Genomic DNA, 9,644 nt, shown 5'->3' with positions numbered 1-9,644 from the left:
ATATGTGACAATTATTCGGTTGCCATAATAAAACTCTGAGTTTCAGATGTTGGGGCAGAAATCTGCTCCGGCATCTCATCAGTTATTAAGACAATCAAAAAATTTTTGCTTGTCTTAATAACTGATGAGATGCCAGAGCAGATTTCTGCCCCAACATCCAAAACTCAGAGTTTTATTATGGCAACCGAATAATTGTCACATATATTACAGATAAATTCCTCTATTTACATAATATCGAGGTCTCATTCATTCTTTTGTTGTCATACCATTACTATTATCAATATATTTGCCATGATAGAGCGCTAGCCACTATACCTTTTTCTATTTCGATTTTCTCTCCCTGTTTATTTCTGTGTTCCTTTCTGTCGAAGAGTGTAGGCTCAAAATGTAAAAGACTTTCTCACTTCCAGAGCATTAAACTAATACATCTGTTTGTTTTTTACACACTCGTCATCATCTTTTGTTTTTTTGTAAATTCTCACTATATATATATATATATATATATATATATATATATATAGGTGCAGGAGTGGCTGTGTGGTAAGTAGCTTGCTTACCAACCACATGGTTCTGGGTTTAGTCCCACTGCATGCCAACTTTGCCAAGTGTCTTCTACTATAGTAATGATGATAATGATAATGTATCATAAAAAAAGCCTTTAGAAAATAGGTGAGAGTCTGGAACTGTAGCAATAACTACGATACCTAAGCCATAGTCACAATGATTAGAAAAGTGTTAGTATATTCTGTTTCCAAATTTGCTAACATAAGAGGTGAATTGGAAAGGATAGACTAGGAATCAGACTGTTATTGTAGACTAAGTACTGCAGGAGCTTAAAGACTACATTCTCCTCATGGTGCTCAGATGTCAAGACAACTATACTGTAATGAATTAATAAGTCACTCAACTTGCTAGAAATAGCAAATTAAACATCCTCAAATTACACTCCACCATCTTCAAAAGAAATGTGGGGATGGGACATCCTTTAGATAATGTAATCCTAGATGTCTCCAAATGGAATGGACAGTCATAGACAGATTGTCTTTGATCAAAGTCTATTTCATCAGGGCTGTCCTGGAGTTAAACAACAACAAAAACTATATTGTGTGAATAAAATGCAATATATCGTATTGGAAAATCTGATAGAATGAGATTAAGAAATATTATATTCTGAATTAATATTCTAATGGAGATGTTCTACAATATAAATCATAAAATAAAAGCAAAATCCTTTCACATGGAGTGAAAAATAAGAATAATACATTACAGAGAATGGCATCTATTACACTTGGTTCTGTATCACTAGACATACTACCAATCTGAACACTGTGTTGCAAACATTTAACTAAGACCATGATTCCAATCATTCTTTGTTTATTGAGTGAGTATATCGTGGTATAAGAAAGGAACCATATTGATATCTGCTGATATCTACTTTCAAAAGTATTTTGTATTTTGTTGATGTCATATGTATTTTTGAACTTTCAAGGGAATGTGAAATAATTCCTTTTTGAAACTGGATCTTGAAGTACATATAAAGCTATAAAGAATAGCTTGTAAATATTGCACTGAAAATCCCATTTAGATGGGAAAAGTCACATGGGCAGCCTTCAACTTTTTTTATCCAAAAGTGTTTTTCAATTCAATCTTTATATATTACTGTTTTTAGATTTATAAACAGTAATATGAAAACTTAGTCACCCAAAATAATTATCTTGTATTTAGTTTGAGAAGGTTCTATGACAGTTTTACACAGAAGAAGATGCTGAAAATATAGAAATTTATTCAAAGGGTCCTTTTAGGTAACTTGTATTTAATTTTATTATAACTGATCTTGAAAAAGCATTGAGCTGGCAGAATTGTTAGCACACTCGCAAGATGCTTAGCAGCATTTTGTTCATCTTTATGCTCTGAGTTCAAGTTCTGCTGAGGTCAACTTTGCCTTCCATCCTCTTGGGGTCAGTAAATTAAATACCAATTGAACACTGGGGTCAATGTAATCAACTAGTCCCCTTCCCTTAACTTGCTGGCCTTGTGCATATAGTAGAAACGATTATTACTGATCTTGGAAGGCAGCAGACTGGCAGGATTGTTAGAGTAACAGAAAAAAAATCTTTGCTGCATTTGTTCTGGCTCTTTACTTTCTGAGTTCAAATCCAGTTGAGAGTAGCTTTACTTTTCAGCTCTCTGGGATTGATAAAATAAAGTAGCACTCAAGACCAGGAGTGTTGATATTGACCATTTCTTTTCTCCTCAAAACTGCTGGCCTTGTGCTGAAATCTGAAACCATTATTTACAATCTCGGAATAGTAAATAAGAAAATAAACCATTTGACAACAAGAATTTGGAACAGGGAAGTGTCAAACTAGATGTTGTAAAGAATGCATTTATATTGGTTTCAAATTTTAGCACAAGGCCAGCAACTCTGGGGGAGTGGGTAAGTTGATTAAATTAATCCCAATGCTCAACTGGTACTTATTTTATCAACCCAGAGAGGATTAAAAGCAAAGTTGACGTTAGTGGCATTTGAAATCAGAATGTAAAGACAGACGAAATGCTGCTAAACATACTGCCCAGCATGCTAACAATTCTGCCAGCTAGCTGCCTTAAAAGAATGCATTTATATTGATACAACAAATTGAACATCAGCAACATTCAGTGAGGATTTCTATTTATGTCATGAACCTCTGATTAAGTCACACACTATACACATTTGGATATTTCTTTGACCCACTTTAAAACTACAATACATAAGATCTATTAATCTTTAAATCTACGAACACCAATGTCTGTAAAACTCTAAATCTTTAAATCTTGATCATCAAGATTTTTAAAAACTCTAAGTCTATCAACCTCTTGATCTAAGAGTCTTTAGATCTATGAATCTCTAGATCTGAGTATTTTTAGATCAGAAAATCTTAATATTTCTGAAAGCAGAATATTAAGAAAATAAGAATAATAAAAATACAAATGTTATTACATTTCTTAACAGAATAGGATATTCAGTTATTCCAGTCGTGGAAGCAGAATGTTCTATAGTTCTACTTTCGAGCTATGGTAAGAGAATGTTCGCCATCCCAGATTTGTGTGTCAATGTCTGCAACACTTTGACTTAGGAAAAAAGGGAATAAGAAAGCCACAGTTGACACAAAGATGCATTATGGGTATATATGATATTATGCTTTTTCCTATTATTCATTTGTGACATAACTGATAGGACTTCAATATGGCTTCAGTTTAGAATGTAGTAAGCAGGCAGAATTGTTAACATGCTGGACAAAATGTTTGGCATCATTTCTTCCAGTTGTCTTTCATTTGTTCGGGGTTCATGAAATAAAAGCTAGTTAAGCACTGGGATTGATGTTTTCAGCTAAATCTGCTCGCATAATATTTCAGACCTTATGCCCATTGTAGAATGGAAAAAAAAAAAAAAAAAAAATGCAGTTTCCGTTTAGAATCAAAACTTTGGTTAGATGGGAGAATAGTAAGAGTAATGAAAGAGAAAAGAGCTGCACAAACAAACAAACCAACTCAAAAAAACAAAAACAAATGAACAAACACATACATACATACATACATACATACATATACACATACATACAGGGATTAACCCAGTAATTATATTTTTATTACTAACCATCCCTCCATATTTGAAATAGTGACAGAACTTTTTAAAGCAGTAAATGGTTTTCTTGAATCCATGACAGGACATTACTAAAATCATCAGTCTACACAAATTGCAATTTATGAATGCCAACCTCAAACAGCAGGACCATAATAAAAAGGATATGGTCACAGCTTGAGCATTGATGGACATGATGGCGTTCAGTTTGAATAAACATAGCTAACATCTTATAGTTTGGGTGAGTGAACATGTGAGGTTATACTAGGTTACTGATTGGTTATTTCTGTGTCAGATTTTTATAAAGCCAAGCTGACCAATGCTTCAGAAAAAATAATGATAGATTAGATACATAAATGACAACAACAAGAACAAGAGTAACAGTTTAATTGACATTAGATTGCTCAATTATAATAAAAATAGAGGTTGTTGCCATCACTATTCAGTGAACTGATGTCTGTATTAATAAAATATCAGACAAGTAATTGAGAGATCAGCAGTTTAAATCATATCCAGTGTTATATTTAATCCCTGTTCATGATATGTAACTCTTAGCAGTCAAGTTCTAGCTCTAAGCAGACAGTGCAGCTATAGCTCACCGTTGTCATAAGAAACAACTCTGTACAATGGATAAGCGAGCTGCTTCCTGATAGTGACTGGAAAAGTTACTTTGAATAGTCTCCTATTCAAAACGATATTTACTTGTTATCTACTCTTTAGAGTTAGCTGATCTTGTATCATCTCCAATAAAAATCTTTTGGCTCACTAATCTATCCTCTTCTCATCACCTATAACATGTCAATCTCTAACTGCAGTTAGCAGACTTTCCATTTCAGAATATCAGCCCTCAGAAATACCCAAATAACCTTTCTGTTTTGGGGTTTTTTTTTCATCCAACATGCAACTATTCAAAAAAGGCTTCAACAACATCAGTCTCAGCTGTGTTGGTGATGATGAGAGCTATGAAGGCAATGCCCCACAGCCTCATCTTCCACATCGAGCCAAAAACAGAAAAGAAAACATAACTAATATCTTTCTCAATTATTATTATAAAAATGCACATATGATTATCATGATTTCACTAAGTAGTAGTTAGAGGCCAGAGCTTAATTTGAGCTTCAAGAAGTCATCTAATAGATGAATGGTGGATAAATTATTTATGAACAGGACATGGTACTTAATACTGCCTAAATCCAGAAGCTTGATAGAATACTGAGGGTAGCATTATGTATGTTACCTATATTAGTGACTTTGAACTCAAAACCAGTGAATTCATAATCAAGTGACATGATGTATGAGAAAAATGTTGTGGGTTAAGAGAGGAAAGTTGGGAAGGAAGTGTTTTAGATAGACATTTTTGTAATTTACTTTTAGAGAAGAGATGACATAATATTAGTTTCAAATTTCGGCACAAGGCCAGCAACTTTGGGACAGAAGTAAGTTGATTACATTGATCCCAGAATTCAACTGGTACTTATTTATCAATCCCCCCAAAAGAATGAAAGATAAAGTGAACTTTGGCAGAATTTGATCTCAGAATGGAAAAATGGATGAAATGCCACTAAGCATTTTGCCTGGTATATTAACGGTTCTGCCAGCTCACTGCCTTGATATGACAATATCAATTAGTGTTGTTATGCTGACTTCTGATATCGAGTGATGGAAAATGACATGGCAAAAAACATCCTAAAGAAATTTTTATTTGGTCAATTGATCTGCTAGAAATAGTATTCAAATAACCTTCAAAAAATAATCTATTGTTTTCAGACATAGTTATACTATGCCTAAAAAATGATGGGATAGTCAGGAGTGAAATGCCATTGATTATACATCTGCTGAATCAGAGTTAACCTGGGATAAATTATTAATTTTGCCAGCATGGAAAAATTGGGGAGAATAAAGAGAAACACAAGAAACAAAACCCATATCAATGATCTTGATTGATGGTGATTATGATGATAAAAGGACTGATAAAAGTCAACACTGATGATCATGTTATTGTATTGTTTGTTGGCACTCCATCGCTTATGACATCGAGGGTTCCAGTTTATCTGATCAACGGAACAGCCTGCTCGTGAAATTAATGTGCAAGTGGCTGAGCACTCCACAGACACGTGTACCCTTAACGTAGTTCTCGAGAATATTCAGCGTGACACAGTGTGACAAGGCTGACCCTTTGAATTACAGGCACAACAGAAACAGGAAGTAAGAGTGAGAGAAAGTTGTGGTGAAAGAATACAGCAGGGTTCGCCACCATCCCCTGCCGGAGCCTTGTGGAGTTTTAGGTATTTTCGCTCAATAAACACTCACAACGCCCGGTCTGAGAATCGAAACCGTGATCCTATGACCACGAGTCCGCTGCCCTAACCACTGGGTCATTCCGCCTCCACTGATCATGTTAATGAACATGATAACAATGGTGGTTGTAGTTCTATAGCTCCAGGTAGTTTCTCATCAGAGAAACCTATCTAATACAACATGATGGCTGGTTGATAAGGCACAGTTGATAGATTGGAGATGTCATGTTTCTGTCTATTTGAAGACCATACCTCACACTCTTACATATAATACTGAGAACAGTGTAACAGTTTTCTTGGCATGTTTCACTCTCTCCTCAATTGTCCAGTCTATTTCTGTATTACTTTAGATTCCAGAAGGGCAGCAAATATATAAGTAGGTAAGTTGGACTTGTCAAGTGAGTGACACAGTGTATAGAAATGAGGCAGAAGTGTAAGTGCCACAAGAACAACCAGCTCCAAGGAGTATATAAGAAATGAATCTCTTTTTAAGACAAGGCACTGGTTTATTGCAGGTAGCACACTAGATACACAATGCGTAGATATGTACAAACCACTCCCCACAAGGCATAATAGCTTTGACAATCTCCTCTGGGAAATCATAATTCAACAAGATATCTATCATGACTCCTCTGCTGATAATGCCAAATATCTTGGAGAAATCCATTAATACAAATAATGCAATTTTGCTGGGAGATTCTGAGTTCTGTGATTCTTCTAAACAGTGAAAGAAGTTTTCAAGATAATAAGTGATTTTCTTGAATCCGACAGGGCATCATTATACAGATCTCAATTTACGCAAATTCCATTTTATGAATACCATATTGACTTTATATTTGTGATAACATGTTGCTATATCCTGTAATATCCTGGTCAGAAATAGTTTATCCCCCATTTTTGTGCTTAATACTATGGAGCACAATCTAGCATAATCCTTAGGGTGAATGAAGCTTTATTGGCAGTAGTCAATACTAAGCATAAATGTTTTATTTTAACATCTGTATGAATTGAGTTGGAGAGATAGAATTTTAAAGATGTCGCTGTTGTTGTTGTTGTAGTGTTCTGGTGTGTTGTGTATGTCTGGATGCTGGGGGTGAAGGTAATTGTACACAGAGTTGCAAGGGTCTGTGAGGGCTGAAGTTTCCTGCAATAACAAGTAGGTATTTCATTCTTGATGTATTTGTTCTGGTTGTTAAGGTGATCCATGTGGGTGTTTGTGAACTTCCTGCATTGATTTGTAGTGAGCTAAGAACGATAATGGTGATAGTGATGATGATGATGATGATGATGATGATGATGATGATGAAGGTGACAATGATGACTGATGATGATGATGATGATGATGATGATGATGATGATGACTGATAATGATGATGATGGTGATGCTGATGATGATGAAGGTGACAATGGTGACTGATGATGATGATGATGATGATGATTACGAAGATAGTGACATTCACATTAATGGTGATGATGATGGCAACCACAACCATAACCACAATGACAATGAGAAGGGAACTGCATCCGCTTCTCTCTCCCCCAGTCTCTTTCTCTCAAATTTTATCAATCATTATTCGCTAGAAAAAAAGCCTGGTTGTTGACATTTCTGAAAACCATTGTAACAAAGGAGAATTTATCAACTGTTTTAATCTGAAAGAAACTGAAAATTCTGGCATTAATTGGTTTACCTCAGCCAATTATTATAAAAAGTTACTGATTTCAATGCTAAAAGATATTTTTTTTATAAAGAAAAAAAAAAAAAAAATTAAAAAGCAAGAATCAGAAAGAAGGTTGATGATGAGGAGGAGGAGGAGGAGAGGATCATAATTATTATTTCTGATTTTAAGGTGGTGAGCTAGCAGAATTGTTAGCATGCAGGGCAAAATGCTTAGCAGCATTTCATCTGTCTGTACATTCTGAGTTCAAATTCCATTGAGGTCCACTTTGCCTTTCATTCTTTCAGGGTCGATAAAATAAGTACTAGTTGAACACTGGGGTCATTGTAATCGATCTGTCTCTGCCCTGAAATTGCTGGCCTTGTGCCAAAATTTGAAACTGATTATTATTTCTGATTTTGGCATGAGACAAGTGATTTCTAAGGGAAAGAGAAGGGTGATTAGTCAATAACATCAACACTTGTATTTGGCTGGTACTTATATCAACTTTTGAAAAGATGAATGGAAAATTTGACCTCTAAAAGATTTGTACTCAGGACTAAGAGTACAAATACTATAAGGAATTTTCTCTGATGCTCTAACAGTTCTGCCAGACTGCCACAAGATCCCCTTCGGTCATGACTGACCATGGGATTGCACCTAGAAAGTTACCCTCTGAGGCATAAATCTGGGCAAAGTTGCTTATGGAAGACCAGCAGTCGCCCATGCATACCAGCCTTCCCTTTCCATGCCACCGATGCTATCCAAGGGAAAGGCAAAGGGGCCGATATAGCTCGGCACCAGTGACGTCGCAACTCATTTCTACAGCTGAGTGAACTGGAGCAACGTGAAATAAAGTGTCTTGCTCAAGAACACAACACACAGACCGGTTCGGGAATCAAACTTACTACCTCATGATTGCAAGCTTGACACTCTAACCACTGAGCCATGCCACTTCTCTATAACAACAACAACAACAATAACAACAACAGCAATAATATTAATGGTTCTAATTTAAGCAGAAAGCCAAAAACTTTTGAGGGGTGGGGCATTAGTTGATACTATCACCCCCAGCTCTTGATTAGTACCCTATTTTATTGACCTTGGAAGAAGGAACGGCAAAATAAACCATGTTGGGATTTGAACTCAGAATGTAAAGAGTTAGAACAAATATTGATAAGCATTTTTTTTTTCAATTTTCTAATGATTCTGCTAGTCTGCTCCCATCTTTTTTTAGCTGTTGCTCTACTGATTCTGACCTTTAATATCAGACTAAAAGAATAAGAGAATAGTTGAAAAGACAAATTAAAGTACAAAGATTGAGGCTAGACACAACAACAACAACTACAGCAGCAGCAGCAACATCAACAACAATGAAAATAATAATAATGATTTTCAACTAGCAATAACCACGCCTTGGATTTACCTCATTGGCCATGGTACTGCCTCTTGACAACAATAAATACACATAATCGAAAAAAGATTAAAAAATAGGAAATAATAGGAAAAGATGAAGATAGATAATTAAATGTTAAACAGAAATTCAAAGAAAAGAGACATGAAAATCACACAAAAAAAATAAATAAATAAAAAGAATACAGGACATGTTTGTTGTCTGTTAAACAAAAAACAGGATGAGAAAATATTTAAAAAGAAAAATCATTATAATAAATGATTACTAAAAAAAAAAACGAAAATAATTAAGATGTGGTTTGAATTTTGTGAGATTATCAAAGATTGTAATCTCTTGTGATTATTGGTTATTGATGACTGTGAGGAACTGATGAACATTATGAGGAATAAGCGATAAAGAGATTGGGAGTATGTGATAGTGAGAAAGACGCATACACAGAGAGGCACATAATGTATTTGTATCTGAATATTATATATATATATATATATATCATCATCGCCATTTAACGTCCATTTTCCATGCTCGCATGGGTTAGAAGGATCTGTCTAACTTGAGAGTTGTGTATTAGTTTCCAAAGTCTGCTTTGGCAATGTTTCTGTGGTTCGATGCTATTCCTAATGCTGTAAGATATATATATATATATATATATATATATA

General features: G+C 34.9%; 1 non-coding gene across 1 annotated transcript; it reads right to left on the bottom strand.

The window, feature by feature from the left end:
- Positions 1-8,894: 8,894 nt before the first annotated feature.
- LOC128248412 (U4 spliceosomal RNA) lies at positions 8,895-9,034 on the bottom strand. Its single transcript, XR_008264656.1, has one exon. It is a non-coding gene; the product is annotated as a U4 spliceosomal RNA (small nuclear RNA).
- Between the last annotated feature and the right edge of the window lie 610 nt (positions 9,035-9,644).

The sequence above is a fragment of the Octopus bimaculoides genome, chromosome 7 (assembly GCF_001194135.2).
Source record: "Octopus bimaculoides isolate UCB-OBI-ISO-001 chromosome 7, ASM119413v2, whole genome shotgun sequence".
NCBI classification, from domain to species: Eukaryota; Metazoa; Mollusca; class Cephalopoda; order Octopoda; family Octopodidae; genus Octopus; species Octopus bimaculoides.
Note: the sequence above shows the minus strand (reverse complement) of the source record. Positions and strands in the feature narration are given on the sequence as shown.